Below are 15948 nucleotides of genomic sequence, written 5' to 3' on the forward strand. Positions count from 1 at the left end.
CGGCTTTATGTATCGTGGGAGCAAACGCTGTTGCTGTCAAGATAAATAAATCCATGCTGCAGCTGAATAGCGTACCTGAAAACATGAAAAATGGTTAACAATAAAGCACAGTAAACAGTAAAGTATAAAAAATTAGAGAGAAGAGAGAGAGAGAGAGAGAGAGAGAACAATAAAACGACAACTATTTTTGGTTTTTATATTTTTTTTGTTTTTTTTATTTTACTTTTTTTTTATATACACTTTTTTTTGAACTGTAAACTGTAACAACTGTAACATTTCGGGTCTCTCAAAATGCAATGGCATCTTGGGAGACTCTGTGTTAGTGTGCCTAGCCTGTGAAATGCTGTACCCTACGCTAATACTTCACTAGTGTGTGGTAGCGTTCAAAACACTCACCAAGGCAAAGACCAGGATTGCCAGGACAGCGTGGACAATAACAACGGATGTCATGCCTAAATCTGCGCTTGGTACAGACACGACATCTTTTTTGGGGGGCTCGTTGAGTAGGAATACTCGGGATGGCATAAGAATAATGCCTCTCATGCAGCCGGCTTACTGCATTTGGTTGGGAATGGTGAGGTGCAGAACCGTCTGGATACAGAAGCTCTGTGACAACCTCTCTTTGGAAGAAAAGAAAGGTTAAAGTCCCGCCTGAAGTTTTGTATAGCACAAAAGCATTCAGCAAAGCCAATTGAAATAAGGAAGCAGACACTTTTTTGTACCAGCGTCTGGCCTTACGGGAAGCTAGATACGGCGCCAACAACTTGTCATTGAGGTCCACCACTCCCATATTTTTGTTATATTCGTGGACACAGAGGGGTTTCTCCACAATACCAGTCGCCGTAGAAATTTGGACCGTCGTGTCTGCATGAAGGGAGGTAAGAACGAAAACATTCTTATTATCCCTCCACTTCATAGCGAGCAAATTATTACACCGATAGCAGGCTCTCTCCCCAGCCTAAGACAGGAATCTACAAGCCGCTGGGGAAAGCCCCGGCGATTAGGTCGCACGGTGCCACATGCTCCAATCTGATTATCAAACAAGTGACTAAACAGTGGCACGCTGGTGTAATAATTGTCCACGTACAAGTGGTACCCCTTCCGAATAAGGGTGCGACCAATTTCCACACTATCTTGCCAGCGCTTCCTATGTAGTCAGGGCAGTTCTCCGGCTCTACGTAACTATCTTTACCCTCATAAACCATAAAGCTCCATGCATAGCCTGTGGCCCTGTCACAGCACTTATAGAGCTTGACCCGGTATCTGGTACGCTTGTTGGGAATGTACTGTTTGAATGACAAGCGACCAGTAAACTTAATCAGGGACTCATCAACGCAGACAACTTTTTGGGGAGTAAACAAGTCTGCAAAACGTTGGTTGAAGTGGTTTATGAGGGGCCGAATTTTGTAGAGCCGATCGTATTCAGGGTCTCCACGATGACGACAAAGTTCATTGTCACTGAAGTGCATGAACCGCAAGATCTGCTCGTATCGTTTCCTGGACATGGAGTTAGAGAACACGGGCATGTGGTCAGTCGGATGCGTGGACCAATAAGCCCGCAACGTCATGAATTTATGTGTGCCCATATTGAGGGAAAGGCCCAGAAAGTTCTTAAATTCGGAAACCGTAACTGGTTTCCAATCTCTGGCAAGGGACGGCAACTGGGGATTAGCGGCGATGTGTTGACCAGCATATAAATTGGTTTGGTCCACAATAGATCTATAGAGATCTTCCGTGAAATACAGAGAATAAAAATCAATTGGCGTAAAATCATCTGTATCCACCTGAATACCGGGTTGGGCAGTGAATGGGGGAAGTACTGGTGCTGCAGAAGTGGTGGGCACCCATTTAGGATTGGCGAATTCTGCAGGAAGGGCACTATGGGAACGACAGGCCTGTCTTCGTCTTCTTCTTGGTGGCAGTGGGACACTACTTGTGCTTGCCACCTCGCCAGCTTGAACTGCACTTATGGGACTCGCCACGTCACCACGTGATACTGCAGTGCTGGATGTACGTCCAGGGTGTACTAGGCCGCTGGTGCTTGCCAGTTCACCAAAAGGATGAGCGGCGCTAGTACTGGCTCTATACTCCATACGAGGGACTTGAGGTTCCTGCACCTCAACAACATCAGAAGATTGGGGTCGGGTACGCCTGACGTTAGCAGGGACCTCTTCTTCGTCGTCAGAGCTATCTGACATGGAGGCGCTGTCCTCTACAGGTTCGTATTCTGAGCCTGAATCTGACAGATCAGTGTCTTCCTCTTCACTATCTGTCATGCTCAGAAACGTGTAGGCCTCTTCACTAGTGTACCTTCGCTTTGCCATTTTGGGCTCTAAATTTAGGGGTACACTAGTGAGACTCACAGGTAAAAAAGCACCTAGCCTGTCAGCGACTGTATAAAACGCTACAAAAAAAACTGTTAGCGATAGCAGGGATCAAGCTTGACTCTGCGAACGCTGCAGTTATGTGTGTTGTGTTTTGTAAGTGACAGTAATCGATCGATACTGCACTTGGGTGGGCTGGGCTGGGCGGAGGGGCAAAACGCAGGTGCTAGCAGGTATCTGGATTGATCCTGCTAACAATGCGTTTTTTTAGAACCCTAAATTGCTGGGCACGCTAGTATAGATCTGATCAGATATTGATCTGTTCGGATACTATACCACTAAGGGAGGTGTATGCTTTGCGCCTAAAACCAAATTTATATCACCCGCCGGGTGATCAGGGGGTTAAACCTTTATTAGGTAATAAATGGCGGGTGCCCTGATGCTATAAAAAGCGAACTACCTAACCAGCGTCACCCGTAACACTTATACGGTGATCACTGGTGAAAGGGTTAACTAAGGGCAATCAGGGGGTTAAAACCTTTATTGGGTATTTATATGGGGGTACCTGAAGCTTTATAAAAACCTGACGGGGAGCCTAAATAACTAAATAACTAACTGGCTAACCAGCATCACCAGTGACACTTATACAGCGATCGCTGGTGAAAGGGTTAACTCTAGGGGCAATCAAGGGGTTAAAACCTTTATTAGGTTATATATCGGGGTACCTAACGCTATAAAAACCTGGCGTTGAACCTAAAAAAAAAACTAGCTTCCTAGCGGGACCAGTGACACTAATGCAGCGATCAAAAAAACGATCGCTTAGTGACACTGGTAAAAGGGGGTGAAAGGGTTAACTGGGAGGGCAATCAAGGGGTTAAACCTGTATTAGGGGGGGTAGGGGGCTACCCTGGACCTAAAGGGGCCTAACACTAGCTGCCCTGACACTTTTTACAGTCACAACTGACACTAAATGCAGTGATCAGTAAATAAATGAACACTGCAATTAGCGACACTGTGACTGGGGGGGGGGGGGGCGGGGGCCGATCTGGGGGGGTGATTGGGGGGTGACTGGGGTGAAATGTGTGCCTATGTGTACCTATGTGTCAGTGGACTGTTGGTGCACTTACTTGTATGTCTTCACTCCGCACTGTCCGGTCAAAAAGACCGCCACGAGGAGTGTGACATCACTTCCTCCTTCCTGTGTTTACATTTTCACAGGGGAGGAAGCTCGTCATTGGCCAGGAGCGATCGAGAGGGGATGGCGAGAAACCAACGGCCATCTCCTCATCACGGATCGCTCCTGCAGCGAACCGGACCCCCCACCCGCTGGAAGGCAGGCACGTACATGTACATGCTTGTGCCTGCCTGTGCCATTGTGATGACGTACAATGGCAATACGGCGGTCCTTAAGTGGTTAATAAATGCTTTGAAAGATGAGCAACTTTTTTTTTTTATTCTGACTCAGTTTGCTAGTGTTGTCTCGCAAAACAAGCAGAATTCAAGCTAATGGGGTGTGCGGTACCGCCGGGGACATTCGGAATGGTTTGGAGCCATTCGGAAAAACTTGGAATCACTTGGAAATACTCAGAAACACTTGAAAATACTCCATTCCCGAGTGTTTCCAAGCCTTTCCGAGGCTTTCCGAGTTCAGCCGAGCTGGCTCCGAGTATTTTCGAGGCTCTCCAGTGCCCCCCCCACCTCTGGCCACATGCAGTATTGCATACAATAGAAGTCAATGCATAATCCAAGCTTCCACTGTACCAACATTTAAAAAAAAATCCCTTACTTTTTGTTATAATAAAAATGGGATTTAAACACAGAGCTATGTAATGTTGAACTAGATATAGCACAAAAGCGAGTAGTGGATAATGGGGGTAATGTAAAGGTCGCAGGATAAGGGAGGTGAAGGAGGTAATACACAGATAACATAGACAGGCTGGAGATCAGTAGTGTAGGAGAGGAGGAGGGGTTAAAGAGTTACTCTTTATTTGCAGCTGTTCCGTCCTTCTCTATAGTGGTCAGGAGTAAATGAATCATTAGTCATTGAGTCATTATTCTGTAGAAATAGGATATAGCTCGGCTGCCGCAAACCTCACTCAGCCCAAGTGGCTAGCAGGTAAAAGCAACCTCAGCTCAATTCATCCAGGCCATGCCCCCAAACATATTTCAGCCCCCCCCCCCCCCCCCTGCTTAATCATTATCAAGCCCCAGGGACGGGGCTAACCACTAGGGTCAGGCAAGGTGTGCGGCAGCCGAGCTATCTCTTCCTATTTCTACAGTGTGCTTTGAGTCTGGATGAACCTTTCCCCAGCCTGCACCCTCACTAGTCAGCGGCATCCAACTCATTGGACCTTGTCAGCCTGAGTGGGGGTCCATAAGCATTTATCATGATTTATTCATTGTTCATATGTGTGACTGATCATAGCATTCCCAAGCAAAGCCAATTGGATCAGCTCCATACATAGTGTTTGTAAACCAAGCCATCACAGGCATTAATCGGCCCCGTAGCCACCCAACAGTGCTTTATCCAGTGCTGTTCATAAATTGCATCATCTGAATAATCACTTTGCCATTTTTAGACTCATGGCAGTAGTAAAGTGGTCAACTAGCAGATGCCATTGTGATGAATATCTTTCCTGTACTACTATGAGTTTTGGTTCAGGCATTTCAATTAGTGTGGTATGGTGCAAAAGTTTTGGCAGTACAACTCCAGTACAGTTCATCATAAAGCATTTTTGTAGTTCAGTTGGTGCAATACACAGCTCTCTGACCTCTTCATTAGAGCCGAACGCACAAAGAGTGAGGGAAGATATTCTCCGGCATTCGCTATGACACATGGGGAGTCCAAGAACACTTCTCTGCATATTATGCTAAGTAAAATGCCAATCATCTCCAAGTAAACACCTAGGTAAGGAACAGGTCCATAATTATGTGTAATTGGGTCCCATTGCAAAATCATGATGGAGACTCCTATCTTTCTCTAATCTCCATTTCAGACAATTAATTCTGTGAACTCCATGCATATATACGAGTCACAAATGATTGCAGCTCTGTAATCATTTACACATCAATAAATGTATATATACAGTGCTGTGAAAAAGTATTTCCCCTCTGCCTGATTTTTTATTTTTTTGCATATTTCTCACACTTTAATGACTCAGATCATCAAACAAATGGTATAATTACACAAAGATAACCTGAGTAAATACAAAATGCAGTTTTTAAATGATGGTTTTATCTATTAAGGTAAAAAAGCTGTCCAAACTTGCCTGGCTTTAGGTGAAAAAGTAATAACTATTTGTGCCACCCTTGGCGGCAACAACGCAATCAAGCGTATGCGATAACTGGCAATGAGTCTTTCACATTGCAATTTTGGTCCAATCTTCTTTGCAGAATTGTTTTAGTTCAGCCACATTGGAGGGTTTTCCAGCATGAATGGCCTTTGTAAGGATATGATACAGCATCTTAATTGGATTTAAGTCTGGGCTTTGACTAGGCCACTCCAAAACCTACATTTTGCTTTGTTTGAATCATTTGGAGGTGGACTTGCTGTTGTGTTTCGGATGATTGTCCTTCTGTATAACCCAAGTGCACTTGAGCTTGAGGTCATGAACTTCTCCCTTATGATTTTCTTGGTTCCCTCAATTATGGTTAGTCGTCCAGCTCCTGAAGCTGCAAAGCAGCTGCAGACCATCACGCTACCACCATCCAAAAAGTTAAACTTTTGTCTCATCAGTGCACAGAATATTTGCTATATTGAGGGATAATCAGGATGTTTTTTGGTAAATGTGAGATGAGCCTTTGTGTTCTTTTTGGTCAGCAGTGGCCTCTGAACTCTCACATGGATGCCATTTTTGCCCAGTCTCTTTCTTATGGTTGAATCATGAACACTGATCTCGCCTGAGGCAAGCGAGGTCATGCTCTTGGAGTCATTTTTGTAGGCCGGTCACTCCTGGAAAGGTTCACCACTGTTCCAAGTTATCTCCATTGTGGATAATGGCTCTACCCATGGTTCATGGGAGTTCCAAACCCTTAAGAAATGGCTTTGAAACCCTTCCTAGACAGATACTGTACATGCACATTACTTTGTTTCTAATCTGCTATTGATTTTTTAGATTGTGGCATGATGTGTGGCTTTTTGTGATCTGATAGCTTGCTTCACTTTATCAGACAGCTTCTATTTATGTGATTTCTTGATTCAACAGGTCTGGCAGTAATCAGGCCTGGGTGTGGCAAGTGAAATTTAACTCAGCTTTCCAAAAAATTGTGGTTAATCACAGTTCATTCATGATTCAGCACGGGAGGGGGCAATTACTTTTTCACATAGGGCCAGGCAGGTTTGAACAGCTGTTTTCTCTTAATAAATTAAATAATAATTTAAAAAACTGCATCTTGGATTTACTTGGGTTATCTTTGTGTAATAATAACATTTGTTTGATGATCTGAATCATTTAAGTGTGAGAAATATACTTTTTCATACGCATTGTTTCATTCAAGCAGGATAAGTACCTGAATTTAACCTGGCAGTAGCCTCACAAGGATCCAATCAGTCCATGTATTAATATGCTGATAGGTGGCATAGATGAGCTCATTACTGTGCTGCTTCTCCTTTCACTGTCTAGTCACAGGCCGGGGAGGGTCCTGGGTGACCCGTGCTCAAAATTTGCATGCCAATGCCATCAGACTGAGGACATCTCCCAGTGGAGGAAAAAAACTGTGCTGTGGGGGAGATCTCTGGATTGAAGGTATATATTGCGGCAAACATTGGTTTTATTTGATCTTTTAATTGACTATTCATGTTTATCTGGAATTCTTTTTAATGCTAATTGCATTTTAACAACAATGTACTGGATCCTGAACTAGATCTACTATCAATAATCCAAATTTATTGGTCAAATCTCATTGCTACCTGGCACCTGCACGAGTCATTGTGTAACCAGACCACCCATGGTCCCATAGATATCACTTAGTTGGCTATGTCTATAGTTATGCCCTTGTTAGGGAAAACTAATACTACAGGCTACTGGGAACCAAGGGATACAAACTGAATGCCCAAGACCCACATGCAGCCCTAACATTGGATACCAGGGGTCTACAGGGCCTAAGGACTAAGATAGGACTAAGGCCTAATTTACACAGTGTACTCATCTGTACACCGATGCAGAGGGCTGTCTCCACCCATGCACAGGCAGCCTGTTGAAATCAATGAGGGGCAGCTGGCTACACAGACCTACACGGATCTCCAAGCACAACCCGAAGTGTACAATCTGCGTAGGTCCGATGCAGGGATCAGAATGCAGATGTACTGCATTCCAATCTGTGAATCAGACCCGTATAGATGTACAAGGGTTGATTTACTAAAGGCAAATAAACTGTGCACTTTGTGACAAGTGCTCCAGAGTCTAGTAAATAAGGTGATACTAAAGAATAACCATCACATGCAAGGAAAATGTAAAACAAAAAACAGCATTTTTTCTTGTACATACTCTAATTGGGTGAAGTCAACAGAGCTTCCTTTCATTTACTAAGCTCTGGAGCCACTGCACTTGCAAAGTGCATAGCATATTTGCCTTTAGTAAATCAACCCCAATGTCGGGGATGCTTTGGTGATCCGTGCAGGTCTGTGCAGCTAGCCGCTCGTCATTCATTTTAACTGTGCATCGCTTTCAGTTGAAGACAGCCCCTGGCTGCATAGATGTACAGATGGGCCGCAACAAGGTCATCTAGAGTCCAGGGCGAACATGCCAAATTGTGCCCCCCCCCCCCCCCCCAAGATGTATAAGCAATATATGTCAGCAAAAATCCACTCTCCCACAAAAATCGAGCTCTATTCTGCATGATTAGCTCAAATCCTCTTATTCTACATATGCTCCCAGCACAATTATCCACCCCTCACCCAAAAAAACAGTTCCTAGCACAAATCCTTTACCCCTTAACTTTACCCTCTGGGAACAAATCCTCTCCTCCCCCACTCTAAATCCCCCCTCCCCTAACCCCCGCCCCCCTAGCAAACTCCCCCCCAAAAAATTTTTACCCCCTAGCACAAATCCCCTATTAGCACAAATCCCCCTCCAAAAAAAATTCCCCTCCTAGCAAAAATCTCCTTCCCCCACTATATTATCTTTTCTAGAACAAACTCCCCAAATCCCCCATCCTAGCACAACGCATCTTCCCCATCTCCCCTCACAACATAAATCCCCCCAAATCACCACTCCTAGCACACAAAACTTCTCAAATTTCCCCTCTTAGAACACTTCTTAACCTCTCATCGCTCCCCCCAAATTCCCCCTCCCAACACAAATAACCTCCTCCTAATCTCCTTGTCACCCCCCCGAACCTCACATGATACCATGGTGCCCAGGACAGCTGCCCCTTCTGCCCACCTCTTGTCCCGGTCCTGGGTACTCCTGTATGAATGAGGCCTAAAGACAGCCATAGGCGCTTTGAATTATGACCAGTTCAGCAGGGACCTGCTAAGATTCAAACCAGGAGGGACGGCTCTTCTCGACCAATCCCCCCCCCCCCCCCCCCACAGTGCTGGGAGAACACAGTAGCTCAGCGGGAGGGATTCCCCCATCAACACTTACTGTGTTGATAGGAGAATCGAGCAATTTTGGTTGCAGGAAAAAGAATTGCACCATCTATGGTCGGCCTAAGAAGGCCTACCACCAGGGCTACCACCTTTTCTGTAAGCCAAACCCGAATACTTTAGAAGCCTGGGACACCTTTGGGTGCCCAAGGAGAGTAGTAATGAGGTGTGCATAGCGTGTCACAGCAAAATATGGGTAAGGCCAAATTGCTCTTGCTGACATCATCACCCTGCCCCCCAGTGATGCCGAACCTGCCCCCAGACAGCCACCCACAGCTCCCGGACGGCAAAAAAAGTGTGTGTGACTATCTTGGTAACTTGGGGAGCCACGGCCTGGTCAGAATAATGTGTCTGGGTTTCAGTCCTCCTGAAACCCGAACACAGGATTCAAAACCCAGACTGTTTGGGTGAATCCCGGACAGGTGGAAACCCTACCTACCTCTCCATTTTGAAACTTTTACATAGTTTTTATTTGGCTTGTAAAATCAGCCCACTAGATGAATTGGTGTAGTCAATATAGTAATTGATGTGATCATTATAATAAATTAATACCACATTTTTCATAATTTAGCTGGAAATGTTGCTTTTTATAGCCATTTATTTCATAAATAAGAACTTTGGCATTAAATCAAAGTACTCGATATATGCCTTCAGCTTACCCCACTATGGAAATGTTTCTACTGCTTTAGCTTGTAATAAGTTCCACAAACGATATCCCTATAACCTCTGTGAAATGTCCTTTTACTTCTAAAATAGAGACAGTTTCTCATACTTCTCCGAAAAAAATGTCCTTGCCAGCTTTTCCAGTCAGTGAAATTTCGTATCAGCTGTACAGTACTGCATCATTTTGACATAAATTAATGTCTGAAAGAGATTTCCCATCTACTGTTTGATATACATATGAAAATCCAGCTGGGCTGTGTTAAAATTATTAATATGTCATCCTTTGTTTTCAGGAAATTGAAGTGCACAGCTTTGTCAAGGGGCAACGTCAGCACCACGATGCCCCCTAGTGGTGCTTGGAGCTTTTTCATGCCAAATACAATAAAACCAGATTATACTCTCCATCAGTTGTTTTTGCATGTTTTCATCAGAGGAGCCAAATAGGAAAAATGATGACCTTACTGGAACCAAAGAAAATAAATATTACCACTGATCTACTGTGCACTAGAACAAATTACGGTCGTGACTAGGTTACACGGTGGTAACCCATCATAAACACATCTGCAATTCAAGTTGGGTCCAGACCCACAGTTTAGCCACATTTGGGTTTCTTATCAGATCCTGGATGCAGTGACGGCTGGTGCTCAAATTTTTTTTTTTGGGGGGGGGGGGGGGCGCAAACAAATTTGAAAAAAAATCGTCAATTGTAGCCACTGTGCCATCAAACGCTGCCACTGTGCACATCAAACACTGCCACTGTGCCCATCAAACACTGCCACTGTGCCCATCAAACGCTGCTACTGTGCCATCAAATGGTGCCACTGTGCCCCCAAATGCGACCAATGTGCCATAAAACTATGCCACTGTGCCTTAAATGTTGCCAGTGTGCCAAACGCTGCCACTGTGCCTATTAAACGCTGCCACTGTGCCAAACGCTGCCGCCACTGTGCCCATTAAACACGTTCACTGTGCCAAACGCTGCTGCCACAGTGCCGTAAAACGCTGCCACTGTGCCCATAAAACGCAGCCACTGTGTCATCAAACGCTGCCACTGTGCCATCAAACGCTGCCAGTGTGCCCATTTTATGCTGTCAGTGTGTCCATAAAATGCTGCCAGTTTGCCCATCAAATGCTGCCAGTGTGACCCCCCCGCCCACTCGCAGTCTGCCCGGCACTTACCCTGTCTTGGTGGGGCAGTGGTGTCCTTTGTGCGTCTCCTGCCATCGTCATCTCCAGTCCTCTCCTCTTGATAGGCGTCCAATAGCAGCACCTGTCGTTTCAGCCAATTAGGTGACAGGTAACAGACCCGAGCACCTGATTTGCGGAGATGCAGTTTAGTGTTAGGAAAGCAAATAGTCACCCAGCATGGCGCTCGCAGGTCACCTTTTTTGACACCTATGGCTTATGGCTCTAATCAGGTGCTTCAAAAACACCCCCGCCACTGCAATTCGGGCGCCCTGTGTCTGAAAAGGGGCCGGGCCCCTGAATAGGGGACGGCAGCGGCGGTCATAGATAGATTCATGCAATGCATGAATCTATCTATTGGTGATAGAGGGGTGGCAGGAGAGAGGGTGCAGCGCCCGTGCGCCCTTAATGCACAAGCCGCCACTGACTGGATGCACAGAATTTTATTTTCTCTAAACACAGTTACACACAGCTAAATACATTGTGTGAATAGAAGCATTGAAAAAAAACATTACACGCATTTACCTGTGTTTAAAAATGTACTTTTAACCTATATACTGTAAATGCAGGTTCGACAGTGCCAGTGTAAATGAGGCCTTAGAGACTAATTAAAAAAAGGAGGTTATGCACTCACTCTCCACTTTATTAGGTACACCTGGCTAGTACTGGGTTGGACCCCTTTTTTGCCTTCAGAACTGCCTTATTTCTTTGTGGCATAGATTTAACCAATTCAGTCCCGGAAGGATTTGCCCCCTTAATCACCAGGCCATTTTTTGTGATACGGCACTGCGTTGTTTCAACTGACAATTGCGCGGTCATGCAGCGTTGCACCCAAACAAAATTAACGTCCCTTTTTTCCCACCAATAGAGCTTTCTTTTGGTGGCATTCGCTCATCTCTGTGAGTTTTATTTTTTGCGCTATAAACAAAAAAAAGCAACAATTTATAAAAAAAATAAATATTTTTTACTTTTTGCTATAATAAATATCCCTAAAAAATTAAAAAAACGTTTTTTTTTCTCCAGTTTAGGCCGATATGTATTCTTGTACATATTTTTAGTACATATTCTTGGTAAAAAAAATTGCAGATCGCTCTGATCTCTAAGAGGAGACCTCCAGTGCGGACTTATCATTTGCAATGGGAGAGGGAGTTTGGGAGGAAGCTGGATCCGGAGGACTGGCGGGCAATGACCCTAGCCATATCCAAATGCTCACGCAACGTAGTAATTCTGGAAAATGCATATAAGGTGTTATACCGGTGGTATTACACCCCGGTGCGCCTGGCTCGCTTTGCCCCATCCTATTCCCCTCTTTGTTTCAGGGAGTGTGCACAAGAGGGCACTATGGCCCATATTTGGTGGACGTGCCCGCGAGTGTGCAGACTATGGGTCAGGGTGTATGCATTGCTCCGTAGCCTGCTTCGAGTAAATCTTAAAAGGGATCCGTTTGAGGCGCTCCTTGGCAAACCAATCAATGCGCTATTGCGCCCAGAGCGCCAATTGGCGCAACATCTTTTTACTGCAGCTAAATTGACAATAGCCAGAGCATGGAGAACCCCAGCCCTGAGCTTCGAGGCAGTTAAGAATCGGCTAAATGAGGTTATGGTCAACGAAAAATTGTCTTCTGTTCTTTCTGACACTCATGCCAAGTTTCTGCGTGTCTGGCAGCCCTGGATCGCGTATCATTATTCTCCTAGATTCGATGTCGCTATATTGTCATTGTAAGAATCGGCTGTGCATACCCTGTGAGCCCAATCTCTTCCCCCCCTCCCCTCTCTCTTCCTCAACCTCCCCCTCTTTTTTTCTTCTCTTTCTTTCTTTGCTCTTTCCAATTTACAGTAGATGGTTACTATGGGCTGTCAAAGTATTGAACGACAAGCTTCTGTTGCAGTCATGTGAACACCCGGGTCCACCCGGACACAGAAAATGTTGGCATCGTTTGGGCAACAGCCTGCTTTACTTAATATTATACTGTGAAACACCTGAACTGTGATTTGTATGAAAGCCTATTGTATTCGAATGCAATTAATAATAATAAAAACTTTTGTAAAAGAAAAAATTGCAGATCGCCACCATTACTAGTAAAAACTATTTTTAAAAAAGTCCTTAAATCTATCTAATAATTTGTACATGTGATAACTTTTGCGTAAACCAATCAATATACACTTATTGTGTTTTTGTTGAACCAAAAATATGTAGAAGAAAATATATCAGCCTAAACTGACTAACAAATGTGTTTTTGTATGTTTTGTTTTTGAATGGTATGTATTATAGCAAAAAGTAAAAACAAAATATTTTTCAAAATTGTTGCTCTTTGTTTGTTTATAGCGCAAAAAAATAAAAAGCGCAGAGGTGATCAAATACCACCAAAGGAAAGCTCTATTTGTGGGAAAAAAAGGACGTCAGTTTTGTTTTGGTACAGTGTCGCAAGACCTCGCAATTATCAGTTAAAGCAACGCAGTGCCGTATCGCATAAAAATGGCCTGGTCATTAAGGGGGCAAATCCTTCCGGTCCTTAAGTGGTTAACTAAACTTCACACTTTGCTTAAGTGTGTAATTATTTTTCATTCTAAGTACAGAGTTTATGTAGGAGATTGAATGTTGCTGATGTCCTTGAAAAAAACTGTGTGTTTCCATAAACACCAGAGGACCAGCAGCTCTTCCAGCACTTCTCATTTGCCAGTGAAAGACTGAGGATGAAAATACCACCTCAACCATGTGAGTCACCACCACCAGATCAAAGCTGCACCATGGATCAAAGAATGCCACTGATATCATAGAGCTCCTGATCAGCCATTTCTGGTTAACCATAATGGTTACCTGTATGATCAGGCAACTAATCATTATAATGTACAAAGCTATAGATTGTTGATTGCATTTTTCCTAGTGCAGATCAAAGTAGGCTTCATAAGATTTTATGACTGGAGCTACTACATATACAGTATCTCACAAAAGTGAGTACACCCCTCACATTTTTGTAAATATTTTATTATATCTTTTCATGTGACAACACTGAAGACATGATACTTTGCTACAATGTAAAGCACTGAGTGTACAGCTTGTGTAACAGTGTAAATTTACTGTATACTCAAAATAACTCAACACACAGCCATTAATGTCTAAACCGCTGCCAACAAAAGTGAGTACATCCCTAAGTGAAAATGTCCAAATTGGGCCCAAAGTGTCAATATTTTGTGTGTCCACCATTATTTTCCAGCACTGCCTTAACCCTCTTGGGCATGGAGTTCACCAGAGCTTCACAGGTTGCCACTGGAGTCCTCTTCCACTCCTCCATGATGAAATCACGGAGCTGGTGGATGTTAGAGACCTTACGCTTCTCCACCTTCCATTTGAGGATGCCCCACAGACGCTCAATAGGGTTTAGGTCTGGAGACATGCTTGGCCAGTCCATCACCTTTACCCTCAGCTTCTTTAGCAAGGCAGAGGTCGTCTTGGAGGTGTGTTTGGGGTCGTTATCATGTTGGAATACTGTCTTGCGGCCCAGTCTCCGAAGGGAGGGGATCGTGCTTTGCTTCAGTATGTCACAGTACATGTTGGCATTCATGGTTTCCTCAATGAACTGTAGCTCCCCAGTGCCCGCAGCACTCATGCAGCCCCAACCCGTAACACTCCCACCACCATTGTTGACTGTAGGCAAGATAAACTTGTCCTTGTGCTCCTCATCCGGTTGCCACCACACATGCTTGATACCATCTGAACCAAACAAGTTTATCTTGGTCTCATCAAACCACAGGACATGGTTCCAGTAATCCATGTCCTTAGTCTGCTTGTCTTCAGCAAACTGTTTGCGGGCTTTCTTGTGCATCATCTCTAGAAGAGGTGTCCTTCTGGGGACACAGTCATGAAGACCAATTTGATAAAGTGTGCAGATTTTTTCAGATCCTCAGAGAGTTCTTTGCCATGAGGTGCCATGTTGAACTTCCAGTGACTAGTATGAGAGAGTGAGAGTGATAACACCAAATTTAACACACCTGCTCCTCATTCACACCTGAGACCTTGTAACACTAACGAGTTACATGACACCAGGGAGGGAAAATGGCTAATTGGGCCCAATTTTGACATTTTCACTTAGGGGTGTACTTTGTTGCCAGCGATTTAGATATTAATGGCTGTGTGTTGACTTATTTTGAGGGGACAGAAAATTTACACTGTGCTACACATTTACACTGTGACAATGTGATATACTCATTACTTTACATTGTAGCAAAGTGTAATTTCTTCAGTGTTCTCACATTAAAAGATAAAATAAAATATTTAACACAATGTTAGGGGTGTACTTACTTTTGTGAGATACTGTATAGCAGTGATGGCGAACCTTGGCACCCCAGATGTTTCGGAACTACATTTCTCATGAGGCTCAACTACACTGCAGAGTGCAGGAGGGTCATGGGAAATGTAGTTCCAAAACATCTGGGGTGCCAAGGTTGGCCATCACTGCTGTATAGCTACATCTGTATCTTGAAGTGCTATCACCCCAAAAACATGAAATATAGCACTTAAAAATAGATAACAAAACAGCAAAATGGGGAAGAGCACAGCTCCGAAAGAAGAGAAAATTGATAGAAAAAAATGCCTTATAACTCACTTATTACTGCTAAATATGTCCTGCACCCATGTAGGCAACTGTGTTGCTAAGCCGCTGTGCAGATGGAGTGGAGGCTGGGAGGAGCATTGTTCCTCTACAGACTTTGTAAGTGTCACCAGGGAAGCAGTGATCCAATTGGAGTGCCTTTTGTTGCCATCTTTAGAATGGGCAGTGTTTAAAAATTCCTCTGCCCGCCTGGAAGTGGCGTGCATTTGCGAGGGGCTAGAGTAGGAAAGGAACCACACTTGTCGGGAACAGTGAACTAGATTCATGGAAAGGTGCCTGTGTGAGTAGGTAAAGATTGCTATTCACGGGTCTCTGAACTTGTTGCACAGGATCTGCAACTCAACAATATAAAAACTGTTCAATCTTTTTCTGGACTCTGTGGGGTTGCTTTACTAAAAGCAAATAGACTGTGCACGTTTGCAAAGTGCAGTTGCTCCAGAGCTTAGTAAATAAGGTAAAGCTTCGCTCTACAAAGAATACCCAATCGTATACAAGAAAAAAAAAACCTGCATATTTGCTTGCAAATGATTGGATGATGAAAGTCAGCAGAGCTTCTGCTCATTTTCTAAGCTCTAGAG

At 44.2% G+C, this 15948-nt stretch overlaps 1 protein-coding gene and 1 long non-coding RNA gene across 2 annotated transcripts in view; one reads left to right on the forward strand and one right to left on the reverse strand.

Moving 5' to 3' along the window:
* Positions 1 to 15948, reverse strand: part of LOC143923951 (dehydrogenase/reductase SDR family member 9-like) — a 72845-nt gene that overhangs the window by 31380 nt on the left and 25517 nt on the right. The window lies entirely within an intron of this gene.
* LOC143925428 (uncharacterized) lies at positions 6947 to 9980 on the forward strand. The gene is made up of 2 exons (XR_013261972.1): positions 6947 to 7069; positions 9870 to 9980. It is a non-coding gene; the product is annotated as an uncharacterized LOC143925428 (long non-coding RNA).

Source organism: Lithobates pipiens, unplaced genomic scaffold (assembly GCF_037356315.1).
Source record: "Lithobates pipiens isolate NorthernLeopardFrog02 unplaced genomic scaffold, aLitPip1_a1.2 Scaffold_22, whole genome shotgun sequence".
Lineage (NCBI taxonomy): Eukaryota > Metazoa > Chordata > Amphibia > Anura > Ranidae > Lithobates > Lithobates pipiens.